Raw genomic sequence first — 22,595 nt, 5'->3', positions numbered from 1 at the left:
TTTAGATCTTATTTTCTCCCTCCATCAAGTGACCTGTTTCATGGTTGCCTGAGACAGGGATGACCAAGGAACCAGGGACTGTACAATCCCAAGCATCATGCTGGTCAGTGTTCAGATTTTTCATCCTTTTTTCAAAACAGCTTAATTTGCCATAAATTAAGTCATCTTCTTTTCCATTTTGTTTTGTGCTTCTTGAATCATTAGAAGTATTTAGATAAATGCACACTTTTCCTTCATTTGCTATTATAAATATATAAATATGTTATAAATATAACGCAAATAGCTTAATATATGTGAAGTACCTAGAGCATGGTAGACAACCAATAAATATAAATTTTCTTTTCTTTGTTTGTGCTGTCTAACACACTTGCTCCTTCTCAATGGAAGATTTAAGGAGGGAGAGATGATCAAACTGAATTTTGCAGACTACAGTTGAGCACTTCTATTTCCTTTAAACTGGTATTCTCTTATTACTAGAACTCATGACTGATATTTGCATTCCAGATTTGCATTACGATATAATAAGTTCTCCATTTTGTTTGTAGATTCTTAGTGAACAAATATGTTGGAATTATTTTATTGTAGGAGATTCTGGAAAGCAAGTTTAATAGTTTTTGTGGGTACCAAGAATGAGGAGCTCTGAAATAGTTACAATCTACCAGGGATCAAAGTCAACACCATCCTATTAGGACAACTGAGAAAACAAGAAATAAGAATTCAAAGTTCTCGAATACCTTGGTTCTGTTGCTCTGGTTGTATGCAGAGACAAAAAAAAAAAAACAAAAAGAAAAAGAAAAAAAGAGAAAAAAGAAAAACTTCTTGTGATTCTAACAGACAACTCTCAGTGTCTTCGATTATCTATATTTCTGAGACTATTAAGTTATTGTAGGTATTTTCTTAGCTATGGACAGCTTTTTCTGAGCTATCACAACCAACGACACGTTCTTTTTTTTTTCAGAAAATGAGAGTAAGTTCAAATACATTTTGGACAGAGATATCTCCCCATAAGTATTTCCTAACTTCAGAAAGTTACCTCCCTCGCCCTTTTATTCTTCGGTCATCAAAGTGGTCTTAATTTTCTTTAATTTGTTTGAAACAAAAAAAGAGTGCACCCAAGGAGAGGAAGAAAAAGGCACGCATTGTACGTTTGAATGTGATACTGCAGTGCAAAATGTAACAGCGAATTTTGAAGCCAATATCCTTTATGTCAGATGAATGAGAGCTGAAGATCAAGAGTGTTATTTTCCTTTCTTGCTAAAATTTTGCTATTGCACGAGGTTGGGGTGGGATATCAAATTATTTGCTGTGTTTTGTGACTGTCGTATAGCATTACAGAGTGCTGTGTGCGAAGAAAGCTCATTAAAATAAAATATGGAGAAAGCAATAGAGACATTGAAACCCTTCATCTGAGATTGTTTAGATCAGCAGCCGAAGAAGAGACTACACAATATCTAGAGTTCATTTAAGGCAAGGATTCAATGGATGAAAATGTAAAGACAAAATCCATATGCCTTCAATTACTGAGGTGTTAGCTAACAAGTGAACAAGACATCCGGACACTTGGCTGAATATTTCCCATTTCATCAGGATTTCTGGAATCGTGCAGATGTTGAAGTATCTCCTTTTAATCAATTTTATTCTCTGATAAATGATGGGTGAGCATCTGCTTAAGAGTTCACTTGAAAGAAATTTGATGAGAGATTTGATGTCTTGATCATCTCCTAACTTTTCAGCCTGTGCACATTTGCCAATGGGTATTAACGTGGTGTCTTCACAGACTGTGAATTGAGCATTGTACCATTTTTCACATCCACCTAAAATCTGAGCCCTTTGAATACTAAGTATTTAGACTAACATTGTGAAAAACCCGAATTCAGTAGTCCATAATCTATAAGGTACTGTGTTGCAGGAAAATAATAACTTGGAGAAATAAGAAAAACGAAGGCACATTCTCTGGAGACATGAACACTATACTTGGTTTCCCTCCATGTCATATGTCATAACTTATAACGTGGGATATCTCTGCTTACACAGAGTTATTTTCATAAAGTGGTTGAAATTCCGATTGTGAAACTCACTAGTCACCGCCTTACAGAATTTTTATATTTATTTATTCCTTTACAAAGGAGCTTTATCTGTGGATGGAGTGAATACTGCCTGTTTGTGAAGCCCCAAATGGGTATTCTTGTGACAAAGCCAATTATTATACTTCTATTACACTTCCATGTCTTTGAGTTCTGAAACTTTTTGTGCTCAGAAGTTTCCTATTATACATGTACCCACAACTCTTCAAGTCTGTGTTTCTAAAATTGCAGTAGATGTACCACCTGGCACATGCAGAATTGTGTCAAGGAAATGAGAAAGTATATAGTCATGTGACATCTCCTCCTGGAAAATAAATTTTACTTGAAAATTTTGAGACAGAAGGTTAAGTAATTTGAATAATAATTTAAACATGTTTTATACTTAAAATATATAGTTATATTGTGGAGAAGAATGCTAAATGTGTATGAGTTGTTTGGCTAAAACCAAAAACTTTAAAGAATTTCAAGGATGCAGGATCTGTCTTGAGTCAATCAATAGGATTTTTTATTTTTTATTTTTTATTTTGAATGGCAGAAAGTGTCGTAGGTGGCCTAAACACAAAAGGAATGTATTTGTTTGTGTAAGTGAAAACCCATGGGTGGGACTGATTTTAGGATATAACTTGTTCAGAGGCTCAAAAGACACCTTGCAGATGTTTTTTTCTTTATTCAATCGTACAATTGTTTTTGCTCCATATTGACTTTATTGTTATAACCAAACATTAGTGCCAAAGTTTCAAATTTATATCTTCTCTGCTTCAAATCTCGGGGAAAAAAGCAAGGGTAGCTTTCCTAAAAGACCCAGGAAAAAAGACAACTTGAGTCTTGCTGGCTTCAGTTCTGTCACTGAACCTACCACTATGGCCACTTATATAATGTTCTGATTGGCCAACCTTGCACTTCACAGGATTTCACAGAAGTCTATAAATGAGAGTGCAAGAATTTCCCCCCACCCCCAGATACACATGCACACACATGCACATGCATACACACACACAGAGTAGTCGACCAGAGCCCACTTAACTCACCCCATATGCACATAACCCTTCCCGGATTTAATTCCATTTATCGGGGATACCTTAGTGAAAAATCTGGGAAGCACTGCTTTATCTTATCCACTAGCCATTACTAGGGATTAAAAGCTGGTGGTATCTTTCTAGCAGGCTCACTGGCAATTGGATGGCAGTAACCAGGTGAGAAGCTTCAGGTATAGTCACTGATAGCAGGCATGACAGTTATTCTTATCCATTTATCCCCCAGATCCTGATTTCATCTAATGCCTGCTCTACCTAATGAATTAGTGATTGGAGGTAAACCTAGATGACTTAGTCAGAATAAGCAGAGCTGAAGAATTGATTGCAGGACAAGAGGGTTTTTTGAACCCATCTTCAAGGTCAGCCAAGGCAGTTGCAAACAGTATAACAAACCATGGAAATGACACTGAAGAGACTCATAAAATGCAGAATAATCAGTGCTTCACTCAGAAAGCATCTGATCCTCTGGGCAAGTCACACAACTGGGAAATTTTTTGCAGTGGGATGAATTTTATGTCTCTTAAAACTTCAACAGCAGTGGCCTTTGTTTCACATGCTATAGCGCTAGACTGTATATTCCCATATTCCTTTTCCCCAAAGAAAAATACAGCTTTGTCTCAAAAGATTATATTCAGAATGTATTTATGCAATTCATTTGCCAGTTTCTATTTGTTAAATATAGGCCAGGTGGGGGACTTTGTCCATTGCCTATCCATTATCTATTCTCCTCTTCTTTAAGAAAAAAATACAGATTTTGTTTAAGGTGGCAATGTGCCCAGTAAAATAAACCCTCAATATCTCAACCCTGATCACAGATAGGAATAGCCTTGGGACAAAGTTTATGCCAATAAGATAGAAGCAGAAAGCTTCTGTGAACTTCTGAAAATACTTCTTACATTTGAGAGTGATACCCCTTTGCTTTTTCCACTTCTTATAACTGCCTGATACACAGACATGAAGATCAAGGTGAAGCAGCCAGTCTGGGACCATGTGGTGACAAGCATGAGGGTAAAACTACACACTAAGGATGTCATGTGGGAAGAAAGAGCATGGAACAAAGACAGAATGTCCTGTACCACACCAGATTCCAAGCTTATTGTTGTATAAAAACATTAACAAGTATTGGGTTCAACCATAATAATTGGGTTTTCTTCTACTGCATGCAACCAAATGCATTCTTAACCAATATAAATATCACTTTTTAAAATTCTGCAGTTTAGTGTTTTCTCATAACCTGATATCGTTTAGATACATTGTCCCGCCAAAGCTCATGTTGAAATCTGATCCCCAATGTGGCAGTGTTGGGAGGTGTTTGGGTCATGGGGGTGGATCCCTCATGAATAGATTAATGGCCTCCCTTGGGGTGGGGTTGTGATTGAGTTCTTGCTCTGTTATTTCTCGGGAGAGCTTGTTGTTAAAAGGAGCCTGGCACCTCCCCTCTCCCTCCTGCTTCCTCTCGCCATGTGATCTCCTTGCACCTGCCGGCTGCCTGCTGCCTTCTGCCATGAATGGAAGGAGCCTGAGGCCCAAGCCAGATGTAACTGTCCCAGAATCGTGAGTCAAATAAACCTCTTTTCTTTATAAATTACCCAGTCTCAGGTATTCTGTTATAGCAACACAAAAATGAACTAATACATAACCATATCATAAAAGAAGTCCAAAATAATTAGCCTCACTGGCAGTTCAGCCTGTAAAATTCTACCCATTTGTCAAGGTCATGTTAACAGTGGCACCTTGGACTTTCTAAGGCTAACTGTCTCAGGGAACCCTTACACATTGTTGCAGCAAGTATAAATTAGTACCGCCATTATGGGAAACAATATGGAGGTCTTTCAAAAAGTTAAAAATAGAACTACCATACAATCCAGAAATTCAACTTCTGGGTATACGTATTTCAAAACATCATGTTGTACATAACAAATACATACAAATTTTTGTCAATTAAAAAAATTATTTAAAAAAAAACTCACTTTTTCCATCTCGCAGTTGGATTAAAATAACACCCACCACATAAAATTGTTATGAGGATTAAGTGAGACAATCTTTAAACATTTTTTGGCAAAAGTTAAGCACTACAAAATTTATACATTATTATTAATTTTTACAGGCATACCTCAGAGATATTGTGGGTTCAGTTCTATGCCACCGTAACACAGCAAATATTGCAACAAAGCAAGTCACACAAATTTTTTTTCCCAGTACATATAAAAGTTATGTTTACATTATAGTAGTCTACTGAATATGCAATGGCTTTATGTCTAAAAAAACAATGAACATATCTTAATTAAAAAGGACTTTATTGCTAAAAATGCTAATGATCATCTGAGCCTTAAGTGAGTCATAGTCTTTTTGCTGGTGGAGGATCTTGTTTTGGTGTCGATGTCTGCTAACTGATCAAGGTGGTGGTTGCTGAAGGTTGGGGTGGCTTTAAAATAAGACAACAATGAAGTTTCCTGCATTGATTGACTCTTCCTTTCATGAAAGATTTCTCTGTAGCATGTGATGCTGTTTGCTGGCATTTTACCCACTGCAGAACGTCTTTCAAAATTGGAGTCAATTCTCTCTAACTCTGCCTCTGCTTTATCAATTAAGTTTATGTAATAAATCCTTTGTTGTCATTTCAACAATGTTCACATTATCTTCACCAGTAGGAGATTCTGTCTCAAGAAAACACCTTCTTTGCTCATCCATAAAAAGCAGCTCCTTATCCATTAAAGTTTTATCATGAGGTTGCAGTGATTCAGTCACATGCTCAGGCTCCTCTTCTACACCAGCACTTGCCGCTTCCCCTTGCACTTGTATGTTATAGAGACAGCTTCTTTCCTTAAACCTCATGAACCAGCCTCTGCTAGCTTCAAACTTTTCTTCTGCAGCTTCCTCACCTCTGTCAGCCTTCAAAGAACTGAAAAGAGTTAGGGGCTTGCTCTGGATTAGGCTTTGACTTAAGAGAATGTTGTGGCTGGTTTGATCTTCCATCCAGACCACTAAAACTTTCTCCATAGCAGCAATGACTATTTCACTTTCTTATCATTCATGCGTTCTTTGGAGCAGCACTTTTAATATCCTTCAAGAACTTGTCCTTTGCATTCACAACTTGGCTCACTGTCACAAGGGGCCTAGCTCTCAGCCTGTGTTGGCTTTTATACACCTTCCTCACTAAGATTCGTCATTTCTAGCTTTTGATCTGAAGTGAGTGACAGGTGACTCTTCCTTTCACTTGGTCACCTAGAGGACATTGTAGGGTTATTAAATGGCCTAATATCAATATTGCTGTGTCTCAAGGAATAGGAAGTCCCAAGGAGAGGGAGAGAGATGGAGAACAATATGACAGTGGAGCAGTCAAAACACACCCAACATCTATTGATTAAGTTTGCCATCCTATATGGGCTCCGTTGGTGGCACCTCAAACAATTGCAATAGTAACGTTAATGATCACTGATCACAGATCACCATAACAGACATTGCAATACTGAAAAAGTTTGAAATATTGAAAGAATTACCAAAATGTGACAAAAAGACACAAATTGTTGGGGAAAAGGGTACAGATAGTCTTGCTTGATGCAGGGTTGCCACAAACCTTCAATTTGTAAAAAATACAATACCTGTGAAGTGCAATAAAGTGAAGCAAAACAAAAAGACTTATGCTTGTATTTAAACTATATAATCTTGGTGGACAGATGCATATCAAAAGGCATGTAGTAAACTCCTAATAGACATTAAAGAATAAAAGGTTAACAGCCAGTCATAGTCTAGTTGTTGGGACTAGACAGTTAATTTTTTTTTTCTTTTTCTAAATTTTCTAAATTTTTTTGAATGAGTATATACATTACTTTATGATAAAAAATTACTTTTGACCTAAGTTAGAGCTGGTGCTATACATAGAATATAAGAAAACTCTTATACTTAAAAGGTCCATAACTCTATAATGTACATTTCCCCGGCTGACTCCTGACACATATATTGCTTAAACATTTTGCAGGTATTACTATAAGAACTTCACACGAGTAGACTTATTGGACTGACACAACTCCCCTATAACTTGGTAATATTAGAGCCCTTCTTTATGGTTAAGGATACAGAGGCACTGTAAGATAAAATGAACTGTGCATGGTTTCAGTTGCTGCCCCGGGGTCCAACCCTGCCATTCTCTTCTGTGCTCCAGACTTAGTCCACATGCTCTCCGGCCACAGGAGGACTCACAAATGCCCCTGGTCCGAGATGGTTCATGATAAGTAGTTAGTGCTTTGTTTCAACAAATTGTCTACAGAGAATGGTGATCTGTGTCTTTCACCTGTGACAATTCTACAAGAAAAGTGCCTATGTGCATTTTGACACCACAAACAATAAGTGAAGACACGGAGTTAATCGAGTTGACGCTAAGATCTTCACAGTTCCTTTGTTCTGTCCTCAATCAGCATCCCTCTACTTTCTTACCTCTCCTCATCTCAATAATGCCAAGGACACGTACCAGAAAATACCCACCTAAGCACTTCAAATGATTCTAAAATATTTGTGAAACTATTCTCCCAAGAGTATGCATATTACAGTAGGAACTGAACAAAGAAAGAACGATCCCATCACTGCTTGGTTTTCAGTTAGGCAGAATAGGTGGCAGCTTATAGAGCATAAATTTCTAAGATGCTGAGCTTCTGTCTCTCTGTCTCTCTCTCTCTCTCTCTCTCTCTCTCTCTCTCTCTCTCTCTCTCTCTCTCTCTCTCTCCTCTTTCTCTTTCTTCTTCCCTTCAACAGCGTTGCATAGTGGTTAGACATATGTTCTAAAGAATACGTGTTCAAACGCATGAGTTAGAATTTATCTTTCCTGTGTAGTAGTTGCAAACTTGACAATTTTCTTTAACTGTGTTTTAGCTTCTTCATGTATAAGTTGTGAATAATAGTACCTATCTCACAGAACCAGTAAGCAGTGAAAAATAAGTAGAACTGTGCATAGCACCAAATCTTATGATCCTCCTTGACTTGGGGCCTAAAGTTTCACAACCTGTCCAAGCTTTACCTAGTTTAAAATTTATTAAGAAATATTCTGCTTTAAGTTGTTAGCAGCATTTTGCCAGCAGCTAATTGAGAATACAATAGATGTTAGAGAATAGGTTAACTATTGGGGCTTCTGGATAAGGGCAGTAGCCTCCCCACAAGAAACTCTGACACTGGATATCTCTAACACTATCTCTGCCACGTACTTTCCTCAATTCAATTACAGACATCTCTTTTTTACTTGCTAGTTTATTGAACAGACATTGCTTTTTTTCATCTCCTGGAGACTGAGAATAGTATTTTCAGTAATATATTAATTTCATTACACACTTATTTTTCATATGCATATTTCTGGCCACATATCAAATTAATGTAAGCATCCATTTTAAATGTTAGCTGAACTCTTAACCGTGATTTTTTTAAAAATTTCTTGTAGTTCAATCTTCTTATGCAAATTCAAACCCTTTTAGTTTTTGTAAAAAAAGAGTCAATAATATTTTCAGTTATGATGGCATACTAAGAACATTTGTTCACCTCTCCTTCCACTCCAAATCCTTAATAACCAATATTATACATTTTAAAAGTATAAAATGTATAGCAGAGGTAGTGCCCTATTTGAAGGGCTGAGAATGTTAGAATAAGGGAAAAAATGCAATGGTGCATACATATATGGATACAAGCACATATGCACATACACACACATAAACATGCACAAATTTTAACAGTAAACCATCTGAAGAAGGCACACCTAAAACATGGCACCAAAATTCTGAAAATAAAGATGTTTAAATAAAGAAAGCAACCATAACAATAGTATTATCTGACAGACAAAATTCAGCGTGACAGGCATAAAACAGGACAAAGATGAATATTTCATATTGCCAAACTGTATCATCCATTATAAAAACATAGCAGTTTTGAACTTTTGTGCACCTCACAGCAGAGCTTTAAAATATGTAAAAGCAAAATATGTGTGTATATAAAAGAGTAATAGAAAAATCTACAATCATAGTGATGCTGTAGGAATAGTCTCGGGAGTCCTGATAGCCAGCCTCAACCCATCCCATCCTTTTACTGAGTTCTTAACTCTACCACAGGAGAGAATTCAAAAGAAGAGTTAGTAGAGAGTAAGAACAATTTTAATGTAACTGATAAGAAATATAGACTTCACAGAGAAAGTGGGGCCCAGCTCCAAAGATTGAGCTGGGCCCACACCAAGTTTAATACAGAAGAAATACACACTTAAAGTTTAGTACAGAGTGCAGGCTGGCTCAAGAGAGTGAGCAGCCACCTGCTAAAAGTAAGTTTAGCACAAAAGTAAAGCATACATACCTCAGCGAGTAAAGTGTGGGTTGGCCCCAGGAAGGTGAGCAACAACCTCACCTCCTACTGGGATTCAGCTTTTATAGTGTTGCTATCCAATACATGTTCATGATATCTAATGAATATTCAGTTAAGGGGGTGGTTCCCAGTTATGCAACATAGCCTTGCACATGCTCAATTGGTCTCCTTTTGGGGCATGTTCATTGATAAAATTCTATCATGTACCAGACATATTCAAGAATATTCCGAGCTCTTTAGCACCTCTAGTGGAAGGTCATTCACGGGGTAAACTCCACTTTACTGAGCATGCTCGGCTGTTAGGGTTATATGAGCCTTCTCTACTGAGCATGCCCAACCACTGGATTTGCATATGTCCACCCCTTGTGGTCTCAGTTTCCCTGTGTAGGTGCCAAAAAAAGGTCCAACTAGCAACAGTAACTTCTCTAGGTGAGTGCCTAAAGGAGGGGACTGAGATCTTGGGGAGTGGCTTGAAACCTGGATATGTGTCCTGAAACCCCAACCCTGTGAAACTGAGCACCTCCTACCTCAATATTTAAAGATTTTATTGCACATCTTTCAAAAATCAATAAATCGAATAAGAATGCAAATAAATTATATAATTAATAATGTGATCCATTTTGATATAGTAGGATATAGAAAGTATGTAATTATGTTGGTGTTGTTAGGTGTTAATTTTAGCATATGAAAACAAGGTATAGGAATAAAATCAAGAAAAGAGCAAAAACTCAAACTTTTAAATTTGAATTAGAAATAATATGAAATCATAACTTTTTTCTTTCAAAAGTATGTATTTCCTATTTCTGTCTAAAAGCGATGACAACTCAGTAGCAATGAGAGCTCCTATAGGAAGACTATACTCCATAAATACCAGAAGAGATAACAACTAAATGCAATAGGTGGACACTTTGGGGGTCTTAATTAAAACATGTCAACTATAGAGAGAACATTGTCTGAAGCATAAAATAAAGAAAGTTTGTCTGAGACATCTTGTGCCAGAAAGCAAGGGTAGTAACACAAACTAATGGTGTTATGTCCAAATAACACAGGAACCAACACAAAGGAAGATGGGACACATGAGCACCTAAGAGGAAAAAGTCTACGACTTACTGAGATCGATCGACTAGAAAAACTCGTGAGTTAAAAAGAAAAAGGAAAAGAAAAGAAAACAGTAAATTATAATCATAAATTCAATAATCATATAATAATAAATCATAAATTCTATAATTATATAATCAATAATCATATAATCATAAATCAATAAATATTAAAAATAAAATAAAAAACAAATCTTGAACATCATTGGAAATAATTATTAAAACAGTAGAAATCCAGCTAATAAATGTGGAAGAAAAGACAGAATTTTAAAAATTATTATGTTGCCACCCCTAAACAAATAATTGATTTAGGTCATGATCATCAATAGATAAAACATGAACTAGAAGCTTGATAGTAAACGTAGCAATGGAAGAATCTGTCTGTCACCATCTGAAACCATGATCAATTTTATCATTCATAAAGTGAAATAATCAGACATTCATTACATACTTTCTTAAGTTATTCAATATAAAATATGTAGAACTACCTATGAAATATTCGTTCCCCCAAAAAGTTGAACCTGAATCAAATCAAGCAAAATTTCCAATTTATAGGAAATAGGGAATGTAGAAGAGGTTATATGACACTATGTGAAAGCAATGAACAAATACAGACTATAGGACATTTAATGTAACAACTGAACTGGTTTCTTGAAAAAGTTCAATGGCATGAAAAATCAGCAGTAAGAAAAGATGGACTGGATTCTGCATATGGAGTTTCAAGATGGCGGCAGCTGCGGCGGCTGGCGCGGAGTAGCTGAGGTGGAAAAGGTGGCCACTGGGCCTCAGGCAGCCGGGAAACTTGTGGACCTTCCTCTGGCCATCTCTTAAGGGAGGACTGCTGCTGCTGGCCGGTCGTGGGGGCTCAACGCCACTTTGCCCCCGGCAGGAGAGGCTGCCTCATTTACAGGCAACAGCTTTGAAGTGTGGAGCAGGAAAAGAACTGATTCTTAGCTGCAAAAGTGAGTCTTGAAACAGGGAACACGGCGCCAGGGCTGCTGTGGATGCAGCCAGGATCCCGGAGGCTGGGGCCGCACTGAAGGCGGCCAGCTGCCCTATTCAGGATTCGAGGTTTCAGGCCGGCATTAAAGAAGACTCCTGGGAGCGCCCGAGCGGCGCCGCGACTGAACAGCCCGAGGCGGCAGCGCCGAGAACACGGAAGTCAACAAACCAGAGACAGAGCGAGCGCCCGACCTGGCACAGCACTGTGAGTGATCCCTGGCACAGCTCTGTTCGGGGGGTGGATGCCCACGCGGCTCCCCGCCTGCACCACCAGGCCACTCACTGCCCCGGTGCTGCCTCCATTTTCCCAGGTGCAGGCAGCTCCGCCCTGCTCGGCCATCACTGAGCCCATTTGCTTGGCCTGGCGCGGGGCTTTCCGGACCCTGCGGGCCGACCTCCTCTCCCACTCCCTCCATGGTTCTCTGGCAGGGCTGGGGGTGTGGGGCGTCCCGACCAGTTTTGGGAGGGCTAGGAAGTACGGGCGGGCCGACTGTCACTCCACCACACCCTGGACTCCGGCCCCGGTAAACTTCCTGTTACTGGGAGGCAGATACCATCTCTGTGACCACCAGTTTGGAAAAAAGCCTAATGAATTTCTGGTTGGGAATAGTGTGGTAGGAGAGTTCCCAGGCCCGCTTGAACCTGCCGGAGAGCAGGCTGCAGGCGGGCACTAGACTCGGTTTATACCGGGGGGATACAAAGGTGAACAAGACCCGAGAAAGATCTACACAGTGCTACAAAGGCACCCAGAGAGACCGGTCGTCTGTGCCTAGCAGAAACCTGGTAGACTTCCTGGGCGAGGCGGTGCTGAACAGGGTCTTGAAGGCCCAGCTGATAGACGAGGGGTGCAGAAGACACGCCCCAACCCAGCACAGTGTGCACAGAGGGGGGAGACGTGCGGCCAGGGAGGCGGAGACTCGACAGAAACCATACACCCGGTGGGGTTGCCACTGCACGATCTAACAGCCTGGGCCAGAGCACACGGAACGGGGAGAAGTCCTGTACAGAAAGTGAAAGCTCAACAGAGATCACACACCCTGTGGTACGTGATCCACCAGCCCAGCAGAGTACAAGCTGACCAGAAAGGTGGATCCCCGGAGAAGCCCAAGACCCGAGGCAACCACACACACAAGACACTAGAGGCCAACTGAGCAGTCACGGCGGGAGCCATACCAAATTGGCAACCACAGCAACATCCTAGTTAGTCATTAGTCTTAAACCGGTGGACTGTGAAACCCCCTGCCACAATGAATAAACACCAAAAAAAAGACACCAGAAATACAAAAAATCAAGAAAGTACACCACCAAAAGTTAATAAATCTCATACTCTAGATCCTATAGAACAAGAAGCCCTTGAAATAACTGACAAGGAATTTCGAGTGATAATTCTAAGGAAACTGAATGAGATACAAGAAAACTCAGCTAGACATCATGATGAAATGAGGAAAAGTATACAGGATCTGAAAGAGGAAATATACAAGGAAATCAATGTCCTGAAAAAAAATGTAGCAGAACTTGCTGAACTGAAGAAGTTATTCAGCGAAATAAAAAACACAACGGAGAGTTTAACCAGCAGGCTTGTCGAAGTTGAAGAGAGATCCTCTGAACTTGAAGATGGGCTGTTTGAAATAACACAAGCAGACAAAAAGAAAGAAAAAAGAATCAAGGACATTGAAGAGAATCTGAGAGAGATATCAGACAACCTCAAGAGCTCAAATATCCGAGTCATGGGTATTCCAGAAGGGGAGGAAAATGGAGATTCCATTGAAAACATATTCAACAAAATAGTGGCAGAAAACTTCCCAGGTATAGGAAAAATCACAGATCTTCAGATCCAGGAAGCTCAACGATCTCCAAACGTATTCAACCCAAAAAGGCCTTCTCCAAGACATGTCATAGTCAAATTGGCAAAACTCAGAGACAAAGAGAGAATCTTAAAAGCTGCAAGAGAGAAGCGTCAAATCACCTATAAGGGAGCCCCAATCAGGTTAACATCAGACTTTTCATCACAAACCCTAAAAGCTAGAAAGGAATGGGATGATATTTTCAAAATACTAAAAGACAAAGATTGCCAGCCAAGAATACTCTACCCTGCAAGGCTATCCTTCCGAAATGAGGGGCAAATAGTATATTTCTCAGACAAACAAAAACTGCGGGAGTTCACTACCACAAGACCACCCTTACAAGAAATCCTCAAGGGAGTACTGGGTTTGGTTCCTGAAAAATAACTACCACTGCCATAAAAACCTAAGAAAAATCTAAACCCGCTAGTACAATAAAAATGGCATTCATGAAGAGAAAACAAGCTAACAAAAACACTATCTACAACCTAAGGAACCAACAAACAAAGAAACCAAACAGTAAATCAGAAAGCAAGGAACAAAAGACACCTAAGACAACCAAACAACCAATAAAATGCTAGGAATAAATCAACACCTTTCAATAACAACTCTTAATGTTAAAGGCTTAAATTCCCCAATTAAAAGACACAGACTGGCTGACTGGATCAAAAAGCAGGACCCAACTATATGCTGCCTACAAGAGACCCACCTCACCCATAAAGATTCACACAGACTAAGAGTGAAAGGATGGAAAAAGATTTACCATGCAAACAGAAAAGAAAAACGAGCTGGAGTGGCTATTCTTATATCTGACAAAATAGACTTTAAACTAAAAACCATAAAAAGAGACAATGAGGGACACTACTTAATGATAAAAGGACTGATCCATCAAGAAGACATAACAATCATAAATATGTACGCACCCAATGTTGGAGCAGCCAGATTTATAAAACAAACTCTATTAGACCTAAAGAAGGAAATAGACACTAATACCATAATAGCAGGGGACCTGAACACTCCACTGTCAATATTAGACAGATCATCTAGGCAAAGAATCAGTAGAGAAACACAAGATCTAAACAAGACTCTAGACCAATTGGAATTGGCAGATATCTACAGAACATTCCACCCAACAACCTCAGAATATTCATTCTTCTCATCAGCACATGGATCATTCTCCAAGATAGATCACATATTAGGTCACAAATCAAGTCTCAATAAATTCAAAAAAATTGGAATTATCCCATGTATCTTCTCAGACCACAATGGATTAAAACTAGAAATTAATAACAAACAAAACTCTGGAAACTATACAAACACATGGAAATTAAACAGCATTCTACTTAATGACATATGGGTCCAAGAAGAAATCAAGCAGGAAATCAAAAAGTTTATTGAAACTAATGAAAACAATGATACATCATACCAAAACCTGTGGGATACTGCAAAAGCAGTATTGAGGGGAAAATTTATTGCATTAAATGCTCACTTCAGAAGAATGGAAAGATGGCAAGTGAACAACCTAACACTTCACCTTAAAGAACTAGAAAAACAAGAACAATCCAATCCTAAAGTTAGCAGACGGAAAGAAATCATTAAGATCAGAGCAGAACTGAATGAAATTGAAAACCAAAAAACAATTCAAAAGATCAACGAATCAAAAAGTTGGTTTTTTGAAAAGATAAATAAAATTGACAAACCATTAGCATGGCTAACAAAAAAAAGAAGAGAGAAGACTCAAATAACAAAAATTAGAAATGAAAAAGGCGATATTACAACTGATTCATCTGAAATACAAGGAATCATTCGAGACTACTATAAACAACTATACGCCAACAAATTTGAAAATCTGGAGGAAATGGATAAATTTCTGGACACACACAAGCTCCCAAAACTGAACCGTGAAGACGTAGAAAATTTGAACAGACCAATAACAATAAAGGAGATTGAAGCTGTTATCAGAAGGCTCCCAACAAAGAAAAGCCCAGGACCAGATGGATTCACAGCAGAATTTTACCAAACATTCAAACAGGAATTGACACCGATTCTTTACAAACTATTCCAAATGATTGAAACGGACGCAAATCTCCCAAACTCATTCTATGAAGCAAACATCATCCTGATACCAAAACCAGGTAAAGATATAACCAAAAAAGAAAACTACAGGCCGATATCCTTGATGAATATTGATGCAAAAATCCTCACTAAAATACTAGCAAACAGAATACAGCAACACATACGAAAAATTATTCATCACGATCAAGTGGGATTCATCCCAGGGATGCAAGGTTGGTTCAACATACGCAAATCAATAAATGTGATACACCATATTAATAAACTCAAACACAAGGACCATATGATCATCTCTATAGATGCTGAAAAAGCATTTGATAAAGTTCAGCACTCATTCATGACAAAGACCCTCTATAAGTTAGGTATAGAGGGAAAGTATCTCAACATAATTAAAGCCATATATGCCAAACCCACTGCCAATATCATCCTGAATGGGGAAAAGCTGAAAGCTTTTCCTTTAAGAACAGGCACTAGACAAGGATGCCCACTCTCACCACTCCTATTCAACATAGTGTTGGAAGTACTAGCCAGAGCAATCAGAGAAGAGAAGGAAATAAAGGGCATCCAGATTGGAAAAGATGAAGTCAAACTGTCCCTGTTTGCAGATGACATGATCCTATATATCGAACAGCCTAAAACCTCTACAAAAAAACTGTTGGAATTGATAAATGATTTCAGCACAGTAGCAGGATACAAAATCAACACACAAAAATCAGTAGCATTTCTTTTCTCCAATAGTGAACATGCAGAAGGAGAAATCAAGAAAGCCTGCCCATTTACAATAGCCACCAAAAAAATAAAATACTTAGGAATTGAGTTAACCAAGGAGGTGAAAAATCTCTATAATGAGAACTACAAACCACTGCTGAGAGAAATTAGAGAGGATACAAGAAGATGGAAAGATATTCTATGCTCTTGGATTGGAAGAATCAACATAGTGAAAATGTCCATACTACCCAAAGTGATATACAAATTCAATGCAATCCCCATCAAAATTCCAAAGACATTTTTCTCAGAAATGGAAAAAACTATTCAGACATTTATATGGAACAATAAAAGACCACGAATAGCCAAAGCAATGCTCAGCAAAAAAAATAAAGCTGGAGGCATAACACTACCTGACTTTAAGCTATACTACAAAGCTATAGTAACCAAAACAGTATGGTACTGGCATAAAAACAGACACACTGACCAATGGAATAGAATAGAGAATCCAGAAATCAACCCTCACACTTACTGCCATCTGATCTTTGACAAAGGCACCAAGCCTATTCACTGGGAAAGGGACTGCCTCTTCAGCAAGTGGTGCTGGGATAACTGGATATCGATATGCAGGAGAATGAAACTAGATCCATACCTCTCACCGTATACTAAAATCAACTCAAAATGGATTAAGGATTTAAATATACACCCTGAGACAATAAAACTTCTTAAAGAAAACATAGGGGAAACCCTTCAGGAAATAGGACTGGGCACAGACTTCATGAATACGACCCCAAAAGCATGGGCAACCAAAGGAAAAATAAACAAATGGGATTATATCAAACTAAAAAGCTTCTGCACAGCAAAAGAAACAATTAAAAGAGTTAAAACACAACCAACAGAGTGGGAGAAAATATTTGCAAAATATACATCTGACAAAGGATTAATATCCAGAATATATAAGGAACTCAAACAACTTTACAAGAAGAAAACAAGCAACCCAATTAAAAAATGGGCAAAAGAGCTAAGTAGGCATTTCTCTAAGGAAGATATCCAAATGGCCAACAGACATATGAAAAAATGCTCAACATCACTCAGCATCCGGGAAATGCAAATCAAAACCACATTGAGATACCATCTAACCCCAGTTAGGATGGCTAAAATCCAAAAGATTATGAACGATAAATGCTGGCGAGGCTGCGGAGAAAAAGGAACTCTCATACATTGTTGGTGGGACTGCAAAATGGTGCAGCCTCTATGGAAAATGGTATGGAGGTTCCTTAAACAATTGCAAATAGATCTACCATACGACCCAGCCATCCCACTGTTGGGAATATACCCAGAGGAATGGAAATCATCAAGTCGAAGGTATACCTGTTCCCCAATGTTCATCGCAGCACTCTTTACAATAGCCAAGAGTTGGAACCAGCCCAAATGCCCATCATCAGATGAGTGGATACGGAAAATGTGGTACATCTACACAATGGAATACTACTCAGCTATAAAAACGAATGAAATACTGCCATTTCCAACAACATGGATGGACCTCGAGAGAATTATATTAAGTGAAACAAGTCAGCCACAGAAAGAGAAATACCACATGTTCTCACTTATTGGTGGGAGCTAAAAATTAATATATAAATTCACACACACACATACACACATACACACACAAACCGGGGGGGGGGGGAGAAGATATAACAACCACAATTATTTGAAGTTGATACAACAAGCAAACAGAAAGGACATTGTTGGGGGGGAGGGGGGGAGGGAGAAGGGAGGGAGGTTTTGGTGATGGGGAGCATTAATCAGCTACAATGTATATCGACAAAATAAAATTTAAAAAAAAAATAAAAAAAAAAAAAAAAGAAAAGATGGACTGTGTTAGACTAAAGAAACTTAGAATATATAACAACTAAATGTAATAGGTGGACACTTGGGGGATCCTAATTAAAACATGTCAACTGTAAACATTTTCTGAGGCAATCAAAAAATTTTGACTTGGGCTGGGTGTTGAATAAATCCAAAGACCACTGTTGCTTTTGTTAAGTGAAATAACGTCCTTGTGGTTATGTAAGAAAATACCTCCTGAAGTATGTGTGAGATAAATGACATGATATGTATTATTTGTTTTTTAAAAAATTCAGCAAAACAAAAAATAAAAATAAAATGGAAGAATGGGAGGAAGAAAAAAGTAGGAAGGAAATTAAGAAGAAATAAGTGAAGCGAGTTTGGCAAAATATTTTTCCAGTATATTGACTCTAGATGATGTGTATACTGGATTCATTTCACTATTCTTTTTTGTGTATGATTAAACATGTCCATAATAAAAAATTTAAAAGAATCAAGCTTTTCACATCTAGCAATCATCTTGTGAGAGAAGTGTCGTCAGTAGTTTTGTGACTGTATTAGGGACTCTGGTGACCAAGGAAATTGGCTGAGACCTGATCTATCTCCTTTAGCATTGTGTAGCCACTTTCTTTCTAATTAGTTAATTCATGTTTGGCTAAATACTTCAGAAATGTAATGCAATGTGCATGTGGGGAGGAAGGCATGCCTTTAATTTAATCTATAGTGCATCTGAAACACTGAATAATGGTAATAAAAACACTACCTGTCACAACCTAATAAATTCGTACAAAATTATGGCTTTAAATACTCAAACTAGAAATCAAAAAAAGGTAAAAATAAATGTATAAAACTCAAGAACCAATAAATTAACTCAAAAAAGAAAGAAAGAAATTCTTCTTGACTTAGTCAAGAAAAAATGAAGAGAGAATATAAATGGTTAGCATTAGAAAGTAAAAGCAGGGACCTGGAAAACACAAAAAAGATTCAAATTATAAAAGAATACTATAAATATCTGACAAAATTTGAAATGCAGAAAAAAATGATTTTTCAGGTAATATATATTACAAAATTGTCATAAAAAGAAATAGAAACCTAGAATAGTCTAATAATCTTACATAGATTTGAAAAGCTAGTAAAACATCTTTATTTTAAAGGCACCTGATCCTGGCATTTTTACATAATGACCAGGTAAAATTTAGCCAAGAATGTCAAGTTGTTTTATGAACTGTTGGGTTGGAATTGACTTATACAAACACATGATAATTTATTGTTAAATAATCAGTAATTTTGTGAGCCGATTGATAAAACATTGATAGCTACAAATCAGCTATGCTGCAAGTAAGTAAACCATGTAAATTGGCAAATGTTACAAATCAGGACACTTTTTTTTTTACAAAGGGTCAGTCTTCCAGGGCACCACTGGTTTGTGCTGAAAAGAACTGTCAATGTCATTCACTGCATAGAATAAAGAAAAATGATTATCCTCTCAATAGATAATCAAAAAGGATGATAAAGATCAATACCCATCCTTTCTAAAGATCCTTAGTAAATACAAATCAGAAAAAAATTTCTTAACTGTTATAAAGGATTTCTTTCAGAAATCTTCATAAAAATTTTAAAATCCCACTAGAAGGAGGATTAAACAATGTATTTATCTATTGCCACTGCTCTCTATTATTTATTAGAAGTCCTAGACAGTGTATTAGGGAAAGTAAGGAAGAAAAAAAAGTAATTTTCATATATAATCATAATTTTCAGACAATCTAAGAGAATTAACTGGTAACTAATTAACTGGTAACAGCAGTAACAAGTGACTGAGTTCTGCAAGGTGGCATATATAAAATCGTAATAAATGTATTTTAATTAGAAATGCCATTGAAAATGTTTCCACTAATAAAAGTTCAAAACTAAAATACCTAAAATAAACTGAATAAAACAATTATTCAAATTTAAATGAAGAAATTATAATATTATCTGGATCTAAATAAATAGAGATTTACACTATGTTCTGGGTGAAAATACTCAATATTATAAAATTATAAATTTTATTTAAATTACTGAATTATTACAACATTTTTAGTGAAACTGAATTCTGGGTGGAATGTGCACATGTAAAAGAAAGTGTGCCAGAACAACCAAGAAAGTTTGACAGAAAAGAACAATTTGGAAGGGCTTGCCTTAATAGATGTCGATGTAAACTAATTAATTGCAACAGTGTGGTATTAGCATAGGAAAAAATAAATTAACAAATAGAATAGACTAAAAACCACTTTATATGACATCTATCAACAATTTAGTTTGTGCTAAAGAAAAAATTAAAAATAATTTGAGAAATGATTGTCCATTCAATAAATTTATTAGGGAAAATTTGCTCTCTATTTGGGGTAAAGTTAAGCTAGACTCATATCTCCCAGTGCACACATAAATTAATTCCAGATAAATTTAGGAAATAAAAATAAAAAACAAAATGATAGGAAAAATATGTGAATGGTTTCTAATCTCGGGTTAGGAAGACAAGGACCTACTAATGGGCTGTTAGAGGGGAACATATGTCTCAAGCTTCATGTTCCAACTGCATATTCCTGTGAGGCCAGATTTCTTCAGGTACTTCAACACACACAACACACCACAATAGATTAAATGCAGGAGCAGATATCCAAATCCAGTCTTCCTTTATGAAGCCAAAAATCATTAAAGAGATTTGTAAAATGTAAAGCCACTCTTTTAACTTTTTCAAAAATAAGATTTTTATTTTTCATAAATATATATGTTAGCATGTAATGCTATTTTATTATTTTTAAATGTAGCAAGAAGCATATTTTTAAAGTTTTTCTTTTGATTTCTAATAGAGTATATATCAAAAATATGTAACCCATGTAAATAAAATCATATTGAGTGTAAAGGGATCATGGGGCCAGAAAGTTTGAGAACCATAGGTCTAAACACACAAATTAAAAGGGAGAGATTGTCAGATTAGATTTAAAAAAAAAAAAAATCGCAGGACCCAACTCTATGCCGTCTTTAAATACAAAGACCTAGATAAGTTAATAAGAACACTATAGACAAAGCTACACATCAAACATAAATTGAAAGAAAGCTAGAGTGGCTATGTTAATATGATATAAAAATAGATTTCAGAACAAGGACGCTTTTCCGCATTGCCCAGAAAGGGGTCCATATGGCATTGTTTTGGATTCCTGTCCTAACTTAAAGGGAACTTTTCCCAATATCCGGAGCCCTTGATGTCTTGCAAATGAAGGAAGAGGATGTCCTCAAATTCCAGCAGCAGGAACCCACTTAGGTGGCACCATCCTTGACTTCCAAATGGGACAGTACATCTACAAAAGGAAAGGTGAGGATGGCATCTACAAAATAAATCTGAAGAGGACCTGGGAGAAGCTTCTGCTGGCAGCTCGTGCCATCGTTGCCATTGAAAACCTTGCTGATGGCATTGTCATATCCTCCAGGAATACTGGCCAGCAGGCTGTGCTGAAATTTGCTGCTGTCACTGGAGCCACTCCTATTGCTGGCTGCTTCACTCCCGGAACCTTCACTAACCAGATCCAGGCAGCCTTCCAGGAGCCACGTCTTCTTGTGGTTACTGACCCCAGGGCTGACTACCAACCTCTCACAAAAGCCTGTTACATTTACCCGCCTACCATCACTCTGTGTAACACAGATTCTCCTCTGCACTATGCGGACATTGCCATCCCATGTAACAACAAGGGAGCTCATTCAGTGGGTCTGATGTGTTGGACGCTGGCCCGAGAAATTCTGTATATGCGTGGCACCATCTCCTGTGAACACTTGTGGGAGGTCAAGCCTGATCTCTCCTTCTACAGAGGTCCTGCAGAGATTGAAAAGGAAGAGCAGGCCACTGCTGAAAAGCTGTGACCAAGGAAGAATTTCAGAGTGAATGGACTGCTCCAGGTCCTGAGATTACTGCTACTCGACTTGAGGTTGCAGACTGGTCTGTACAGGTGTCCTCTGTGTCTATTCAGCAGTTCCCTACTGAAGACTGGAGTGCTTGGCCTGCTACTGAAGACTGGTCTGCAGCTTCCACTGTTCAGGCCACTGAATGGGTAAGAACAACCACTGAGTGGTCTTAAGCTATTCTTCCATAAGCTCTTAAGCAAAATGGAAATAAGGTTGATGGAAAATAAGCATCAGTTTCTAAAAAAAAAAAAGAGCAAGGACAATTACTAGAAATAAAAAGAGACATGTTGTAATAATAAAGGGGTTGTTTCATCAAGAAGACGCAACAATACTAAATGTGTTTATACCTAACAACAAAGCATCAAAATATAAGAAAAACTGTTAGAACTGAAAGATTAAAGAGACAAATCCAAATTATACCTGGAAATTTCAACACTCGTCTGTATAATTAGTATGATATATAGAAATCAGTAAGAATAGAGAAACTTGTAAAACATTATCAACCAATTTTATTTAAATAACATTTATAGAGCACTCTACCTAGCCACAGAAAACCCAATCTTTTCAGGTGCACATGAAACACCAAAACAACCATAGTCTGGTCCATAAAACAAGACTCGATAAATTTAGGAAGATTAAAATCAT

The 22,595-nt window shown here is 37.5% G+C and overlaps 1 pseudogene; it reads left to right on the top strand.

Annotated features, from left to right (window-relative positions):
• The window catches only part of LOC134363647 (small ribosomal subunit protein uS2-like), a 35,034-nt pseudogene extending 12,863 nt beyond the window's left edge, over window positions 1-22,171 (top strand).
• Window positions 22,172-22,595: the final 424 nt, after the last annotated feature.

Source organism: Cynocephalus volans, chromosome 15 (assembly GCF_027409185.1).
Source record: "Cynocephalus volans isolate mCynVol1 chromosome 15, mCynVol1.pri, whole genome shotgun sequence".
In the NCBI taxonomy this organism is placed as follows: domain Eukaryota; kingdom Metazoa; phylum Chordata; class Mammalia; order Dermoptera; family Cynocephalidae; genus Cynocephalus; species Cynocephalus volans.
The sequence above is the reverse complement of the archived record's forward strand: the minus strand, read 5'-3'. Positions and strand labels throughout refer to the sequence as shown.